Here is a 19,169-nt window from a genome sequence, read left to right as displayed (position 1 = left end):
CCATTTCTTCCCAGCTCTCTCAGGTATCACCATCTTGGATCACGTGAGATATTGCACCCAGGAGCAGTGGTGTTACTAAGGGGGGGTCAATTGCCCTGGGCTCCACGCCGCTCCACGGAGCTCCAAGCTGACTCAGAATCCACTGGAGCCTTTGAGCAGAAACATCCAACAGGAACTTCCAGTTTTTGCTCAGGAGTTCAGAGCTTCCTGGCACCATCTGTCTCTCCCCTCCCCATATTTCCCCAGGGTTCTCCAGCAAGGTCTGGTGGTTTTCACATTCAAAGTACTTTTTCATTGCATCATGACCCCTGCCTGATGCAATCCCCTTTAATTTACAAAGTTTGTATTTTGTAATCCGTATATATAAATACTGTTAATAATAATTTGCTGATACCAGCTAGGGTTAGAACCTGCAGTTCCTGTACTAAGCAAATACAGTTACTAGCTACATTAACTCACTGGGCCACTGGAAGCCTTTGTGAAAACCTGCGCAAAGAGAGGGGATATAGCTAGCAAAAGGCAGAGATTTCAGTAGAAGCTACCCATAGAGAGGCAGGAAATTTGTTTACAATACAAAAAACAGGCTTGATTTCACCACAGAATGGATTGTCCTCTATGTTTAACAAAGCAATCCCTGCTTTATGAATTGGTTCCTTTGCTTCAGGAGTTGGATAGCCAGTGTAGTGTAGTGGTTAGAATGCCAGTCTTGAATCACAAAGGTTTGGCTTCCCACCAAACAATGGTTTGGTGATTTGTGAGCCAAATCACCAAGGTTTGGCTCTCAAGGGGATCTTTGACATATAATTTGCTCTTGCAAGTGAATTTGATTCCCTGGTTTGGGAATGAATTTGATCCAAGGTGTTCTCTCTCCCAAGTCAGGGGAATGATTTTAATTTAATTTTTTTTTTTTAATTTTCACTCTCGCTTAAGGAATTGTGCTCCCTGTTTGGCAAATCGATTCCCCTGCTTTTGAGTTGATTCCCTGCTTTATGAATAAGTTTCTAATTCTCAGAAGAGTTCACAGAAACTTTAAACAGGGGCTTCCAGTTTTGCAGTGGACATTTGTATGGGGGGGGGGGTTTGCACCAAAATCTTCTTTGACCGCAGGCACCAGAATCCTTAGCTATGTCTTCCTTAGCTAGGAAGGCTGCCATGAAAGAAGGGCACCGGGACCACATGAACTTTGGAAAGCACTGCATTAAGCCCATAAGAGTTGAAATTTGAACAGCGGTTAACCCAAAGCATTTTCACCCTGATGCCACAAACTCATGTAGGTTCAAGGACTGTGTTCCTCACATGGTACCCTGATGCCCAGGAGTTCCTGCAGTGATCTCAAGGAAGGCACAGCACTGTATCAGGGACTGTAGGGACCAAGCTGGGTGTAGGATGAGGACGTAGGTTAATGAGAAGCATTTCCTTGGAGAGAATTTGCTCCAGTTGCTTGTCCCTCATTTAAGAGCTAACTGCAGCTACCAACAAGCCATTTTCATCTAATAGAATACATAATGTTTCAACCTGGTGTTGCACTCAAGGAGGTGTTTATTGGTTCCATTTAAAATGTTGACCTGTGGTCTCAGGGTGGAGCAAGTTAAACAGCCATTCCCTCTTCACTAGCTTGCTGCAATGGTGATCAGTAAGTGAATGGTATAAGAACATAAGAACAGCCCCACTGGATCAGGCCATAGGCCCATCTAGTCCAGCTTCCTGTATCTCACAGCGGCCCCACCAAATGCCCCAAGTTGCACACCAGATAACAAGAGACCTTACCCTGGTGCCCTCCCTTGCATCTAGCATTCTGACATCGCCCATTTCTAAAATCAGGAGGTTGTACATGCACATCATGGCTTGTAACCCGTAATGGATCTTTCCTCCAGAAACTTGTCCAATCCCCTTTTAAAGGCATCCAGGCCAGACGCCGTCACCACATCCTGTGGCAAAGAGTTCCACAGACCAACCACACGCTGAGTAAAGAAATATTTTCTTTTGTCTGTCCTAACTCTCCCAACACTCAATTTGAGTGGATGTCCCCTGGTTCTGGTGTAATGTGAGAGTGTAAAGAGCATCTCCCTATCCACTCTGTCCATCCCCTGCATAATTTTGTATGTCTCAATCATGTCCCCCCTCAGGCGCCTCTTTTCTAGGCTGAAGAGGCCCAAACGCCGTAGCCTTTCCTCATAAGGAGGGTGCCCCAGCCCCGTAATCATCTTAGTCGCTCTCTTTTGCACCGTGATGATGCACCTGGTATATTGATGATACTGTGGGGACACCTATAAAATAATAGTTATTTATTTATTTAGCTATCTAAACTACTTTTCGTTGGTAAGTATTGCAGGTGCTGCAATGTGTTGTGTTAGCAGCCCCTCCCACTCACCATTGGAGCCATACTGGGCAGCGATGGAAATGTCCTATTCAGGGCCATTACACAGGGCCACTTACACACCATGTAGCCACCCCCTGTAACTATGCTACTACATATAAGGGACTGTGTAATATGTGGAACAGTCCTTCATTTAGTCACAGAGCCCCAGCTTTCCTAGTAGCCATCAACTTGGGATAGAGGTTTTGCTTTTATATATTAAAAAATTGTTTGCTTTTTTTTTAACCTTCCCCCTCCCCACCTCCGCCGAAATCTTCCATTTCAAAAATGCCACTCTTGGTATAACCACCCAGCATTAGGAGGACAACAGCTGTTTGCATTTCCAGAGTGGGTTAAAATTTATATATTTTAATAAAAATGACTCATAAAAATAACACGAACAGTGACAAGCACAGCGACGGGCAATAATTTAGATCGGGAAAGATTAATCAATGGGATACATAATTATTATTATTTTTAACGCAAGCTATGTTTCACCAAGGGTGGCCGGGGTGGGCAAACCCTGATGACTTTAATTAATTCTACTTAACATTAATAGAATAAGGTCATGCTTGCGAAAAAAAAACTGTTGAATAAAGCAAAAATGCACCAAAGATATATTCTCTGTTGTTACTCATCATGAATAAGGGTTATCTCATGGTCAATCCAGTACCATTCTTTTTATGTTAGAGGTAGAGACACAGAAAATAATGTGCTTATATAATAATAATAATAACAACAACAACAACAGTATTTATATACCGCTTTTCAACAAAAAGTTCTCAAAGCGGTTTACAGAGAATATCAAATATCTAATGGCTCCCTGTCCCAAAAGGGCTCACAATCTAAAAAGATGCAACACCAGCAGACAGCCACTAGAAAAGACACTGCTGGGGTGAGGTGGGTCAGTTACTCTCCCCCTGGAGAGTAGGGGATAATAATAATAACAACAACAACAACAACAACAACAACAACAACAACAACAACAACAACAACAACAACAGGTATTTATATACCACCTTTCTTGGTCTTTATTCAAGACTTTATTCAAGGCGGTTTACATAGGCAGGCTTATTTAAATCCCCGTAGGGATTTTTACAATTGAAAGAAGGCTCTATCTTTCAAGAGCCATAACAATTCAGATGTTTCATTCTGATCTGGACTCCATCCTGGCCTCCATCCTCCCACACTCAGAGCAGATGGAATAGCTCGGCTTCAGCTTGTCAGCTGCTTCAAGGTCGCACAGTGCCGGTGGCCTCGAACTGGCCTCAAACTGGCGACCTTGTGGATGTTATCTTCAGGCAAATGGAGGCTCTACCCTCTAGACCAGACCTCCTGCCCTGCATCTTACCTATCTCAATTGTAAAAAGAGGTTTGAACAGATAAATAGATGGTGGCGACTTCAAGAGGCATAGGAGAAAGGGCATGGCCTCACTGGCTCTGAAGATGAGACTGGATGAGCCAAACACCAAAAATAGATTCCAGTGTTTAGAGTTGGTACTGAAAGTAGCTTCCAAGCCCAAAACAGGTTTGTGCAACTGTTGCAACCCACCAAGCCAAACACAACCCACCAACCATGTATGGCAGCAGAACTAGTCTTGCTGTGTTCCTGGGGGTACAAAAATGTGCGTGTAGCCCACAATCCCTGGCTGGTGGTCTCCATTCAACTTGATGGGTCATGGCTTGCCCTAGGGCAAAATTTCTCAAAGTATGCTCCTAGGAACTCTGGAGCTCCCTGAGATCCCTTCAAGGGCTCCAACAGCACACCATAATTGACCACCGTCTGCTTGGCGATGTGCCACTCAGTGCATGCACTGGCACTCTAGAGCTCCCCAACAGTCCAGTTAGGAATGTAAAGGGCCCTAGAGACCAAAACATCTGAGATGCTACTCTAGGGGAACGAATTCGTGTTCAAATAAAACTCTGAATGGCAATAGATTAACAGCGCAATCCTATGCATGCCTACTCGGAAGTAGCCCATTATATTCAATGGGGCTTATTTCCCTGAAAGTACGTATAGCAGTATGAGGCTGTTATCCTATAGGGCAGCAACTGTTACCCTGCACATACCCACTCTTGTCTGATCTCGGAAGCTAAGCAGGGTCAGGCCTGGTTAGTACTTGGATGGGAGACCACCTGGGAATACCAGGTGCTGTAGGCTGATACCATAGTCTTTCGAGACTGAAGGTTGCCAACCAAAACACTCTTGAGAACAAGTCCTATGGAACTCAATAAGGCTTACTTCCAAGTAGACATGCATAGGATTGTGCCCTAAGGTTATTACATTAACACCCCACTGTTCTTTGATCATGGAACTCACGTTGGACTACCAATGGTTCCTAGGCACTTCCAACATCAAAACCTGCTTAGCTACAATGAGATTGTCACACCATAAGCCCTAAGGCCACTTGCTGAGACCATCCTTGTGATGTGGTACACCAGTGTTTCTCAAACGGTGGGTCGGGACCCACAAGGTGGGTTGTGAACCAATTTCAGGTGGGCCCCCATTCATTTCAATGTTTTCTTTTTAATCTATTAAACTTGATGCTACCAAGGTTTGTGACTGCATTTGGGGAAATGTGACAGAACTGTACTTCGAACAGGCTGCTGAGTATATGCTTTTAACAATGATAGCCCATGGGGCTTACTCCTGGATAAGTGTAGGTAGGATTGCAACCTAAAATTGATAAAAAATTTTCCTGCTTGATGATGCCACTTCCAGTCACGACATCACTTCCGGTGGGTCCTGTCAGATTCTCATTCTAAAAACTGGGTCCCAGTGCTAAATGTTTGGCAACCACTGTGGTATACTAATGGTTTATTGGTAAGGTATCAAACGATATCACCTGGCATACTGATGATATATTGTTAAGAGATCAAAACAGATTTGTCGGCTTCATTTGCCCCTCTCCATTCTGGAACACTTCTCTCCGGACGCTGGCTAGCTCACTAATAAGAGATTTGTGGTTGCTCTTGATGAGCAGGAAGATCTGAAGTCAGAAGTGAAGCAGTTAAAGCGGGAGAGAGGCATGTTTACTAAACCATCTGAAGTTGATAGCCCCCACGGCCTGGCTTTTTTTTTCTCTATCTTCGTAAACCGCAGTGAATTGATGGAATGACCTGGACTTGATCTTCGGGGCAATATGTCTGATGGCACCGCTGGATTGATAAATTGATTCAAAACTATTACCATGGTGAAAAAGCAATAAGGTCATAAAAATTGCATCAGCTGGCTAAGTAAATCCTGGCATTTCATGACAAGTAATGTAGAAGAATCGCAAGAGGAGCTGGGCATGAGGCTGAATGAGTGAGCGGGAAATGACTTTGAAGAGCTCATCATCTCCGATCTATTCTTCCTGCCAGCGATTCATGCCTTCGCATAGTGCCACTTCATTATGGGGAAATAACTGTACACTTCTAGCATATTCCTGGCCGTCCCTGGCGGCCCCTGGAGGACCCTTAGCTGCTTAATACCTCATCATGGGCTTCATTGAACACTTTAATCTGCACTTGTGTGATCAATAGAATACTGGTGTAAATTAAAAGGACAATTTCGTGTAATCAAGCCTGTTAATGCTCATTTTGAAAACCATTATTTGTGGAAGGCATTTAGAAGGAAATTGCAACACGGCCAGGCTGATGCACTTGGCAATCGTTTGAAGGGGAACGGCCTTCCCCATCTCGCTCTCCCCCTTCTCTCCTGCACCCCTTTCTGTGATTTTTATATTTGTGTATGGTGGAGGGGGTCATCAGAAAACACAAGAGCGGGCTGGGAAAAAGAAGGGGAGAGGAAGGGAGTCCAGCAGGAATAGATGTCCCGCTTGCCTTCGTGCCGGGAAGAAAATGAAATTTTCCAGTGTTCTATTCCGGTGGCAAATTCAATTACTGTGGGGACTTGTTCAAAGCGGTGTAACTTCCAAGAGGCAGAAATTGAAAACCTGGCAGCTAATGAAACGGCAAATGACTAGTAAGTTCAGACAAGGGCCGTCAATCGGATCAAACGCCTAGAGAAAAATAGCAGCTTCCCTTCTCTTTCAGCACAGTTTCTTGTTTTGGCTTTCTCTCCTCCCCCCCCCCACCCCATTTGTTGACCTTTATTTTTTAGGCTGGAGGGCGCTACCTTCACTCCTTATTTCACTTAAGTTAAAATAATAATCCGGGCTCCTCCTCAGCTGTTTGTTAAGTCTGGTTTGTATGGGATGCAGGCCATAGAAAAAGCTCTTACCCGTGTAAGCTGGCCATGTGCACAAAGTCACATTTCAATGCACCTCCCACACATGGTAGCCCATGTGTGAGTTAAAGCGGCAGTCATCTGTGGCCTGGGCAGGCTCTCTGCTACTGTGAAAGTGTTGCACGCAAATGGGGCCAGTATACATTGTTAAGTCAGGGTGGGGCAGAAGGGGTAAGGCCTTCTGGGACTGGGAACTGGGAAATCTTGATTCTCTGCTCAGAGCCTCAAGCTGCAATCCTATACACCAGTGGCTCTCACACATTTAGCACCGGGACCCACTTTTTAGAATGAGAATCTGTCAGGACCCACTGGAAGCGATGTCATGACCAGAAGTGACATCAGCAGGCAGGAAGTTTTTAACAATCCTAGGCTGCAATCCTACCCACACTTACCCAGGAGTAAGTCCCATTTACTAAGAATATACACAGTAGCTTGTTAACAGGTCTGTCACATTCACCCAAATGCAGAATGCAGTCACATACCATGGTAGCATCAAGTCCAATATATTAAAAATAAAATATTGAAATGAATGGGAACCCACCTGAAATTGGCTCATGACCCACCTAGTGGGTCCCAATCCACAGTTTAAGAAACACTGCTACACACTCTTACATGGGAGTAACTCCAGTTAGTTGGCAACCTTCAGTCTCGAAAGACTATGGTATCGCGCTATGAATGAAGGTTCTGGAACAGCGTCTAGTGTGGCTGAAAAGGCCGATTTGGGAGTGACAATCCCTTCCACACCGGGAGCAAGTGCAGTCTGTCCCTGGTCTGTCTCCCTGGCTATGGGCCTTCCTTCTTTGCCTCTTTGCCTCAGACTGTTGGCCAAGTGTCTCTTCAAACTGGGAAAGGCCGTGCTGCACAGCCTGCTTCCAAGCAGGCCGCTCAGAGGCCAGGGTTTCCCACCTGTTGAGGTCCACTCCAATTGAACTCAATTAGACTTATTTCTGAGAAGATATGCCTACAATCCTATCCACCCTCCCTGCTGGCGTAGCTTGTGTTACACCAATGGAGGATGCTTTATGGCATTCGCAAAGCAGAAACCAACTCACCCAGCGGGTGCATGTTGAACCACCAGAGTACCAACCCAGCAGGCCTCATCCCAGCATCGGGCCACCTAAATCTCAAGTCAGACATAGAGTGGTACTTTTCATAAATTCCTGATGATGCATTCAAGCCTGGTAAGGATTTTACTGCGATTTCAATCTTTCAAGAAATCCTGATGTCAAGTTAATGAATTGTTGTTGGCATAATTGGAAGACTTGTTCTTTTTTTACAATAAGCATAAAATTCTGAAATATAATTTGAAGGTATCTCATTTTTAAAGAGCTATTCCTTAACCTCTGTGACTTTTTTTTGCACAGCCAATTAATTTAATGTAATCTTTTCCTTTTTATACATTCTCCTGATTATTGGAGCTGTTATTTTATTTGAATTTCTCAATGCTTTTGCACCTTCACCTTGGGAAACAGGGGTTTAACTTTGCAAAAACTTTGTAGCATTTGCCCCTGAGAAGCAGTGACTCTCAGCTTTGCCATGGTTTATACAGAGATGGCAAAATTTAATTGATAATTTAATATGTTCTTTATTATTTACAACCCCTTCTTCTGCATAAATATACCAAGAACAGTGAATAGACATGAATCATAAATCAATGCAACATAAATTAATGCAATAACAATTTTTTTTTTTTTAAAAAAGAGAAAAACAAGACAACCTGAACTAGACAACAGAACAGCGTTTTTAAAAAAAGATGTAATACAATGTAGTTGTGTCACAGTAACAGACAGTTAAATATCAACTGGTAAAATGTTTTGAAAACATGTCAAAGGACAGGAAGAGTAGGGGGCCTAATGGACCTTCTTGGGGAGGACATTCCAAAAATTTGGAGCCATCATTGAGAAGCCTTTGTCACTTTTACCTACCCATCCAATTTCCCATATTGATGGGACAGAGAGTAGTATCTGTGTTGTCTACAACAAGGGTGTCAAACATAAAGTCTGTGGGCTGGATGAGACCTGCAGAAGCTCTTTATCTGTCCCTCAGGCTTTACCAGCACCACCAGCAGTTGCTCTCAGGTATCTGAGTTGCTCTCAGGTATCAGCAGTTGCTCTCAGGTATCTGAGTTGCTCTCAGGTATCAGCAGTTGCTCTAAGGTATCACTGCTGGAAAGGGCAGCCTGCATGTTAATAGGGATCTCCCATATCTTGAAAATACGATCAAGATTTGCACATTTTCTCTTCTGTCATTTGCAGCTCATGAGTTCCTAAGTGAGAACAAAGTACTAATTTCTGGTCATCATCAGCTTAATGAAATCATTCCAGATCTCAGTAGGCATCACAAGTGCTATTTAGCCCGCTGTATGAAACAAGTTTGATGGTCTACATAAGGGGTGTCCAAACATTTTGGGAGGAGGGCCACATCATCTCTCTGACTCTGTGTTGGGGGCCAGGGAAAAAAAGAATTAATTTACATTTAAAATTTGAATAAATTTACATAAATGAATTTATTGGAGATGGAACTTATATGAATGAATGAAAGTCTTGCAGTAGCTCAAGGCCTATAGAAGGCCTTGCACAAAGCAAGGCTAGCCTTTCCTTCACTGCCACTGATGCATCACAGATGTGAAACAGCAAGTAGTGGAGGGAGCCCTCGTCCCGCAGCTCAGGTGAAAGGTTGAATACTTGTCGTCATGCTGAAAGCAGTTGCGTCGGGCCAGCATGGGCTCCAGTAAGTCTCTGAAGGGCCAGAGGCTCATTGGACACTGGGGGCTCCCTGAGGGCCGGATTGAGAGCCCTCAAGGGCCACAAGTGGCCCTCGGGCCGGGGTTTGGGCACCCCTGGTCTACATCACTGGTTCCCAACCTGTGGTCCGGGGACCACAGGTGGTTTGTGAGACCCTGAAAAGTGGTTTGGCAAGATCTCAGAAAATAAATCACCTTTGATCACTTCAAGCATCTCACTGAGTGAATACTCCCCCACAGACCACTAGAGATGGTGAACAGTCTATAGCCATCAATTAAGTGTTATGTGCAGCTGTGGGCAATCCATTCTCCACCATCTCTGGTAGTCTTTGGGGGGGGGGCGCTTGTTTGACAGATGCTTCCCCATGGACCATCAGAGAGAGCAGAGAATGGACCACCTGCAGCCACAGTTGACAACAAAACCAGCAGTCCAGAAATCTCTTCTAGAAATAATAAATCTGTATTAAATATTCTCTAATTATTACAGATTTAATTGTATTTTTTGTGTGCAGGAGAGTTGTGTGGTCCATGATAATTCCAGTTTTTGCTTTGGCGGTCCACGAGCTCCTAAAGGTCAGGAACCCCTGGTCTACATGGGCTGGCAGGAGATCTACAGGATGTCAGAAAGGGAATTCCCCCAACCCTACCTAGAGATGTCAGAAACTCAGCCTGAGCCATTCTTCACGCAAAGCATGTATAAGTTGCAGTCCCCTCCCCACATCTTCTGCCTGAGTCTGTTCCACTTGTCCGTTCTGGAGATGAGGACTATCAGACTTTTTGGCTCTACGGATGAGACCCTACAAATTTGCCTTCCGTTGACAGGTGAGTCAGGAAGAAAGGGCTTTGGCTCTTAATAAGACAGTCTAATGCAGGACGTACTTTGTCTTCAAAAGGCAAATCTGTCGAGCAGAGGCTATGTTCTGTGGAGTCATTAGTAATTATAGCTGTAGCCCTGAAGTATTTCCCACTCATCAAAGTCCACTTCATCTGCATTTATCAATGAGAACAGAAAGTCACAGGATTCCATTAGCCCAGCGGTATCAAAGTATTGATGAGGCAGTAAGAAGCCCTTGTCCTTTATCGTCAGCTGTCTAGACCTGCTTTTCCAACTGTGGCCGGAGGGGGGGGGAGGAGCGGCCATGTTCTTTGCATGCTTAAGTATCATTGGAAGTGGATTAGAAAAAAAAAGATAGCATTAAACCAATTTTATCTTTTGCAGAGGACACGTCACGTGGCTGGAATCAATATGGATCACAAGATATATAGCTCGTTGATCCAGGGTATGTTATCTTCAGTATATTAAGGTACTGGTTGGAGACAGAAAGCTTGTTCTCCCTACAGGGCAGTAGTTTAAATGCAAGGTGCTTACATTTTTCAATGTACTTGTCTTCATTTGCACCTTTCTGCTTCCACATGATATTGCTGTTTGCTTGGCGGCAAGTGGGCAGAAAGAAAGGCTGCCCATAGCATGACATTTCTAGAAGGCTCCCGAGGAAGCAAGTGGATGGGATGATGTTATGAGTCCACCCTGTGGGACTTGGCAATGACCAGAATTCAAGGGGGCCACATCCAAATACCTGTTGCATGGCAGGTCTGGACCCAGGATCTACAAAGGTTGCTGATGGATTAGGTGGATATCCTGTGTGGCAGGGCCAGTCTTAGGAACTGAAGGGGACAATGCAAAACATTTTGGGGGAGCATGCACCAAGATGACTAGCACTGATAAGGCACCCGGCAGTGACATCACTGCCAACTCTTTCGAAGGGGGGCAATTTCAAGCCAATCAGACCCAGGCGTGGTAGGGAGGGCCATCCTGAGTCAATGCTCTGCTCACCACACTCTCCTCATGATGCCTCAGCATGGAAGATTCCAGGCCAGAGTGTCAGCTACAGAGTGAGGTGCTGCCTGTGGCTCACCACTCCAGTGTGGGGCACCTCCAGACATGGGACCCAATTTGGTCAAATTGCCCTAAGACTGACCCTGTCATGAGGAGATGGGGTGAAGCAACCTCTTCTTCCCCCTACTGAAGGCATTTCCCCTTGGAGAGACCAGTAACGGAGACAGAAAGGGGCTTGAAAGAGTCACATATATATAATGTGAATATACAGTCATGGATCAGGATACAGCCATAACAGCAAGGAAGAGATGTGTCCTCAAAGCTGGTAGACCAGAGCAAGGCTCAAGGCAAGCAAGCAACAGCTGTTCAGTTGTTTCCAAAAGCTGATGGTGAAAAGATGGCCGCTGCTCAAAGCGGGTACTGTCAGCCCATTCTCTTACCACCAGCAAACAGGTGATGCCGCTGTGTGCACTATTCAGAAGGCATGCAGAGCCTGATTTGCTGAGAGGTGACCGTGGGACAAAGGGAACGTGCATGTAACATGGAAAGTGACACCTTCCTCAAACCACTTCACCTCTCTCAGAGCCACACTACATGCAACACTGAGGCAACAAACCTATGCACACTGTCATGGGGGTAGGCCCCATTGAGGGCAATGGGATTTACTTCTGAGTAGACCTGCCCACTGTTGGGCAGTTGTCCTGTCATTACCCGATGGACTGAAAACAGAAAGTGGATTGCAGGTGTGTGTGTGTGTCCCCTTTTAGGGGGGGGGGAGGTCATAAAGCAGTTTCAGGGAGTTGATCCTGCTCAGAACTAAAATGGCAGAAAAGTGTTCTAACACTTTCAAGAAAGAGCATCCCCACTACCTCCAATTTCCACCAATTTCGACTTATGCTGCCACTTCCCATGTGCCACTTCTTCCGTTCTGGAGGTACACCCAACCTTCCATGGGTCTATAGCTGGGAAAGGAAGTTTGAAATGCTCGTGCTCCCATGTGTGTGTTTGTACACCTATCTATACAAATCACAAGCACAGAGGTAGAATCTTTAACTATATTTTAATGCGATTGCATTTTTCATCTTTTTAAATGGAACTTTATGCTTCTCTTCAGTGTTGTCTGCATTGGCTCTTCAGAACAGTGCCAGATGTACATTTCAATAAATAAATACATTTTAACCCAGGTCAACAAAGTATAGAGCATTTTCAAACTGCTCAGCAACCAGGGTTGGCTCTCTTGAGGGAGGGAAGGAGGGAGGGAGAACCACAATAAACTAAAATGGCTATCTTTATGGGGTCATTACTGGAGCATGGTTCAAGGAAGTCCAGAAGCATCTGTGATGATGAAGCACTAAGCTATGGCGGCTATCCTGGAAACCATGATAAATGCGTTTTCCAATGAGATGACCCGGACGTTAGCATATTTTTCTGCTGAACATCATGGGCACAGGCTGCCTGTTAGATCATTGATTTTTCAGTAATGTATAGATACCTTTCTGCTTTCTGCAGGGATCTGAAAACCATTTTCACAAATTCCCTAGAACTGGTGGTGTAAATCCCAGTAGCACATCATTGACTACTAAGTCGATGAATGTCCCATTTTTGCTGTCTGCCCAATGCTGCAAGGATGGGGCTGTGGTCAAGCATGGAGTAGGTCCATTTGTCCAATATTGGACAATAAAGGACAAATGGGGTGCCATTTGGCTTTTCTGCCTGAGATACCACTATATCTTGGACCATCTCTGGTGGGTTGTGTAGCTTGGTGGCTCAGGAGTTGTGAAGGCCTTACATACAAGTAGCTTGAATCAGCACCTCCCAACAGAGCCTTAACTGGTGACATTTTAAGATCCCCTCGGTTAAAGCTCCTAATAACATCAACCATACGCTGCAAGGATGTGCCAATCCACAAGATTTGAATCTAGCTCCACCCCTTGCCCCCTTTGACTGGACTCGGCAAGAAAAAATTCCCCTTACCCCGGGGAGAGCCACAGTGGCCCCAATGGGTATACGTGGGTCTGCGAAGTCTCATCTACATGACGTCACAAATGTCTTGTAAATTGACCAAACATCTAAACCTACACATTTTTAAGAGGAAGATTGGGGGTGGGGGGGAGGTTTGGGGAGGAGAAGGGAGAGAGCAGCAGCAGGAGGCCTCCTGGGCAAAGCAGGCAGGCTTTAGTTAAGGCGATTCCATTTCCAAGTGCAATTTATAGTCTATTGACTTGTGGCAGTGTCTTTTCAGGTGCGAAAATTGTCATACATTGCAAATGAGAAGCCGTCCTGACACCAGATTCGCACCAGAGTGCCGGGGAGAAATGATAGCACTGCTTGGTCTGTTAAGGTTAAATGAAGTTGCATTGTTGCCCAGAGGTAGCCTTTGTTTCCTGGTTTTCCCTCCACTCATCTCACGCTTGTGGTCATGTTACAATTACGGTGATTAGAATGAGTAAGAATGTGATGGCTGACACCTGGGGGGCTAGTTTTCCTCCATTCGAGCAGCCCCCTATCCTTAGTGACTGGGAGATATTCACAGATATGGAGAAGGCCTGCCTGCCGAGCATCAATAGCATGGATACAGAGGGGATGGCGCGTTAAGTATTGCAGGTGCCACAATGCCCCATCCCACTTGCTGTCAAAGCCATTTTGGCTCCGATGGCAAGTGCTGTGTAACCGAGGGACTGGTTACACAGAATGTTGTGGCGTCTGCAATACTTTCTACCCCCCCCCAGCTATTCTCCTGTCAAGCATATCAATGAAAAGCAGGCCTCAAACATGGGAGCAAACTTTCAGATTAAAACAACCAAGGTAATCACTGTTGAAATACCAGGGATGGGTGACTCAACTTGAAAGACTCGTGTCTCAAAACACGTGTTTTCCCTGACTCGTGTGGACTCAAATTGCCCATGTCTTGAAACCAGAAGTGACTTGGGACTTGGGAGTTTTTCTCGGGAACAATGAATGTGCAGTTCACTAGTATCCTCCTCCACGGTCACCTGGGGCAAATCCCCACTGACAGCAATGAGAGATTGAGACTTTGGAGTAGAGCTGCAAAGGAGTGGGTTGTAAGCCTTCGAGCTGCTGCAGGCAATGTGCATGTGCACCCACCTACCCACCACTTCTATCCCCTCACTCTCACTATTCATCCCCTCCCACCTTGCCGAGCTGGGAACCTCCTCCCTCCCTCTCTGTTGATCTGCCTATGGCATTGAGTCAAAGAGGCCACAGTGGATCTGCACATCCGTGCATAGGGCTGCCCTTGAAGACTGTTTGGAAATGTCAACTAGTGTAGAATGTTGTCGCACAATTTTTGGCCAGCAAGCGACATGGTGAGCACTTACCAGCTGCACTGTTTACGGGTCTGTTTCTAGGTGCAGTTCAAGGTGCTGGTTTTGACCTTTAAAGTCCTGCATGGCTTGGGACCCAGTGGTGGATTTCAGGATATGACAAGTCAGGGCACAAGCCCTGGGCGCCATTTGCAGCCCTAGGCACCACTGGTTGGCAACCTTCAGTCTCGAAAGACTATGGTATCAGCCTACAGCACCCGGTATTCCCGGGCGGTCTCCCATCCAAGTACTAACCAGGCCTGACCCTGCTTAGCTTCCAAGATCAGACGAGATCGGGCATGTGCAGGGTAACAGTTGCTGTCACTGCCCCTGTGAGTACAAACACACTCCTATCACTTCCTGAGTCAGGGAGCAACGGGCGCACCTGCCTGCCTGGGCACTCACGGTATCTGTGGCTGTTTCACCCCAGGCACTGCTACAAGCTTGCTCCTGTTGCTTCCAGAGTGAGGAAGCCTCAGGAACCCCTGCCACCTGAGCACAAACAGCAGCATCTGTGAGTCCCAGCTAGTGCTATGAGCGTGTGCATTCCTGGGGCTTCCTGGAAGTGATGTCACATGACATCTCGTACATTGCATAACGTCACATGCTGTCAGACCATTGCTGCTCAGGGTGGGACATCCCCTGTTCCATCTCCTCTTAATTCTGCCATTTTTATTTTGTTTTCTGGTACCATATCCTGTTTAATGTTGTCATTTTGCTTATACTAGCCATTGTCAACCACTGTGCCATGGCACATTGGTGTGCCGTGAGTGGTTCACAGGTGTGCCACAGGAATTTGGGGGAAAGTCATTTATTAGTCAGACCAATGGGGATGTGAGCCCCCCATTGGCAGCATGGTGTGCCTTGGCAATTATCAAAAACCCGATGGTGTGTCTTGACAATTTTAGTGCCATGAGATGGAAAAGGTTGAAAATCACTGGCTTATACTGAAGCCATTTTTATTCTGTTTTATTGTGTGAATATGTTGTTAGCCACCATGAGTACCTTCCTGCTGAGATACAAATATTTTCAATACATTCATATACCTCAGATCGAGGAGGTCATTGCAAGCACAATTTGACTGCCATTTTGCTCCCTGGGGAATATTTTTAATTGTTGGTCATCTCTGGTGTGAACAGCTATATTTTTCTAGGATATTTTTGTCAACAACAAAAGCCGTCCTATCTTTTAAACCGGTGGAAGTCCTGCAGTTGTGGAATGAATGTCCAGCCTACATATATGGAGGAGCAGAGTCTTCCATGAGTGATGTTGGGCTCCCTCAGGCACCGATTCTTGACAGAAGAGCGGCCCCTATTTTTGTTTGTGAAATGTCAGAGCATATGATTACTGAAGGTAAAAAGAAACTCTGTTCATATGCTCTTAATGTGGGTCCTATCAATGTAAGGAAGGCAGGCTTGGGATTCTGACAGGGGGCTCAATGCTTGAGCAGGTTCATATTGGAGGCAGTTCTGGAAACAGTCTGATCCTTGGCAGTTTGAATGCTTCCTCATCTATTAAATAAAAGATATGGCATTATAAAACTAGCAGGAGGTCCAGGCTAACCGTCTCCCTTGCCTACTTTATCTATGAGGGAGGGGAGGTTTCTGCTCCCCAGCAGTCTGATCAATCCAAGTACAAGGCTCTCTCTCTCTCTCTCTCTCTCTCTCTCTCTCTCTCTCTCTCTCTCTCTCCTTTTAAATTTAAGAACATCATCATCCAAAAATAGTTAGGCATGGCTTTATACCCAGGGGATGAATATTTTTTAAAAGTGTAATTTTAAGCTCGGCTAGTTTCCGTATATTCTATTTATTAACAGCAAAAGGTCACATTGGTTTTTACTTGGGGGGGGGGCGTTAAAGAGGAGATTCATACAGCTGAGCTCTTTCAGCTAAATGAAGGCAGCCATCTAAACAATCCTGAACTTTATGTTGTGCTTCTGTTGCCATTGCAATTCTATTTCAGGTAGAATTTGGATTACCTTAGGTGAAGAATGGAGGTCCCCTTCAGATCTTTAATCTTCACACTTCAAGGATGCAAAAAAAAGAGGGGAGAGGGTTATGAGAGCAGAACTGCAGGTTATAAGAAGTGCACAGGACTGCTGCTCTAAAAGACAATCCCATGCCAAATTCTCCCCTTCCATAGTACAAAGCAAAAGAAAACCTATGTCTTGGTGGTATCTCAGTGTGTGTCTCCTTGACCCTGGTCCATATCGTTGACTGGCAGGAGTAGAGCAGCACTCAGGGTCAAAACAGGACAAAAAGTGTCTCAAACTGCTATGAATGCACTTTGATTGATATCTCTTTTTATTATACTTGTGTCTGTATAAAAGCAGTGGTTTATGACTAAACAGTACACTCACCCAATAATTCTTCCATAAGCAGATGCCCTCCCCGCTACAATACTATGTGACAGGTCAGTCCCTGGGATTAATTCCCCATGTGGTGGTCCCCATATTTTTGGCAAGTGTGCAACAAGTCAAGTCCTGAACATGATGTAGTGTCACTCTGATGCAGATGATACAACTCGTACAGGCTCTTGATGACTTGGAGAAGTTCTGTCTCTAAGAGCTTGGAAATGCAGGCAGGAATGTAGCTGTAGCCACAGGTTTGCGTTCTTGAGCCCTTGTGCTCTCCTTCTCCCAACATGTTCCCCCCCCACCACACACACACCTCATTTTCCCATGCCACTTGTGGCACAAGTGATATGTTGATCAAGTCATGGTTGTTTTAAGCATTTTTTAACCCTCTCTTTCAATAGAACAGTCTCATGAAAACTTGCAACATACATTTTAACAATAAAAATACAAGAGTAATAAAGAACAGGAAAAGCAATAGACCGAGAAAATAGCACCTATTTTCAGTATCAGCAGACTGCATCAGTAAGAGCCACTCGTAAAAATACTCCTGTTCAAGAGCCATTCAAACTGCTGAAAGCCCTGGTACCTGAACGACATCAGATTTGGCACCAGCAAACCGATAAGGCAGTGGAGTGCCACAACCAAGGAGGCCATACCCCAGAAGCCCCCACTTCAGAAGTTGAGGCACTCAAATCTGACACTCAGAGGTCTTAGTAACTGGGCAGGTTCATACTTATTTACTCACGTATCACAATCCTGAGCATGTTTGTTCAGAAACAAGTCTCAATTGTTACGTGAAAATCTCCTTTTCCCTTCCAAGTTGTGATTTTGTATATATATTATGGACTAAAACTCATGCAGGTAAAACCTCAAAATACACCCTTTCCCCCAGTACACTTTTTCCAAGGCCCTGGTAAAAGTCACAAGTTTAGCAAAGCTCAGGGTGATTACATCCCCTCCTCCAGTCAAGGAATGTCTCCTGATTATGCAAAACAAGCACGCACCTCCGGAGAAAGAAGTCTATTGTTGATGAGGAGGTCTCTGGTTATCTGTTAGGAGGTCTCTTGTTATCTGATGATGAGGTCTCTTGTTATCTGGTGTGCTCCCTGGGGCATTTGGTGGGCCGCTGTGAGATACAGGAAGCTGGACTAGATGGGCCTATGGCCTGATCCAGTGGGGCTGTTCTTATGTTCTTATTGTTCTATTGTTGTAGCTTTATCGCTCTTAAACTCCTTATGCAAACTGCCTCCCTCCCCCAGTCATAGCTTATACCCAGTCATCATGTTCTTGCATGCGCCACGTGTCCTACTGTGTATACTGAGCATGTGCACAGCTCTGGGATTCTTCCGGTCATTCTAGGTCAGCTTCCAGGTCAGACACAACCCTTTAAGAGAAAGCTCCGAGCACATGCTCTCTCTCTGGCTGCCCTCCCAAGGGAGTGGTCCTTCATAGGACTCTTTCCCACCCAACTGCTCCCCGGGACAAGTAAATATATCTTGCGTCTAAAACTCTCTCCCTTCCATCCTACCTATTTCTTCCCTTCTTCCCCCATCTTTAGTTAGCAAACGGGGTTAGGCAGACCAGGGACCCCTAAAATCCTTCCCTACAACCTATCCTTTTCGGTTTCCTTATCGGATACACCAAATACACAGCACATGCAGCCATCGTAAAGCTAGGTACACTGCATCCAAGTACTAGGATTCAAGTAGACATATACTTACCATTTTCCATGTGTATTATGTTTACCTTTGTGTGTTTTTGCAAAAAAAATATAATCCTTTGATTGAAAGTTACCTTCCTCCCAGTCTCCTCTTTAAGCTAAACAAGAGATTTCTTTGCTTTACGCTGTCTTGCTATCCAGCCTAAGGTCCTAAAGTTTCCAAAAGGGTAATATAATAACTCCCTTAAACATAACAGCCCTTTTTGGTAACATTTTAGAGGTGGTGAAGTGTTGTGGGCAACAATAGAATAGCTACAGGGGGCAGCTCAGTGAGTACTGCAGGCGCTGCAACGTGCCATGTAAGTAGCCCTTCCCGCTCCTCATTGGAGCCATACCAGACAGGGACAGCCATGCACAGGAACACTCTGCACTCCTGCGCATTGCAGTCATTGCCCAGAATGGCTCCAATGGGGAGTGGGAGGGGCCGCTTACACAGCACATTGAACTGCCTGCGGTACTTACCGCACTGCCCCCCTATAGCTACACCACTGGCGGGCAATAGGAAGGAATAGTAGCTTGACGGACCAAAGCCTAGGCAGCTCAAGGAGGATGGGGGACCAAAAAATGGAGACATAAACTCAGAATGGGGAGGGAAGTTCAATG

The 19,169-nt window shown here is 45.3% G+C and overlaps 1 pseudogene; it reads right to left on the bottom strand.

Annotated features, from left to right (window-relative positions):
• Nucleotides 1–14,696: 14,696 nt before the first annotated feature.
• Nucleotides 14,697–14,813, bottom strand: LOC136656394 (5S ribosomal RNA; annotated as a pseudogene).
• Between the last annotated feature and the right edge of the window lie 4,356 nt (nt 14,814–19,169).

The sequence above is a fragment of the Tiliqua scincoides genome, chromosome 6, assembly GCF_035046505.1.
Source record: "Tiliqua scincoides isolate rTilSci1 chromosome 6, rTilSci1.hap2, whole genome shotgun sequence".
NCBI lineage: Eukaryota > Metazoa > Chordata > Lepidosauria > Squamata > Scincidae > Tiliqua > Tiliqua scincoides.
This window is presented reverse-complemented; position numbering and strand designations above follow the sequence as displayed.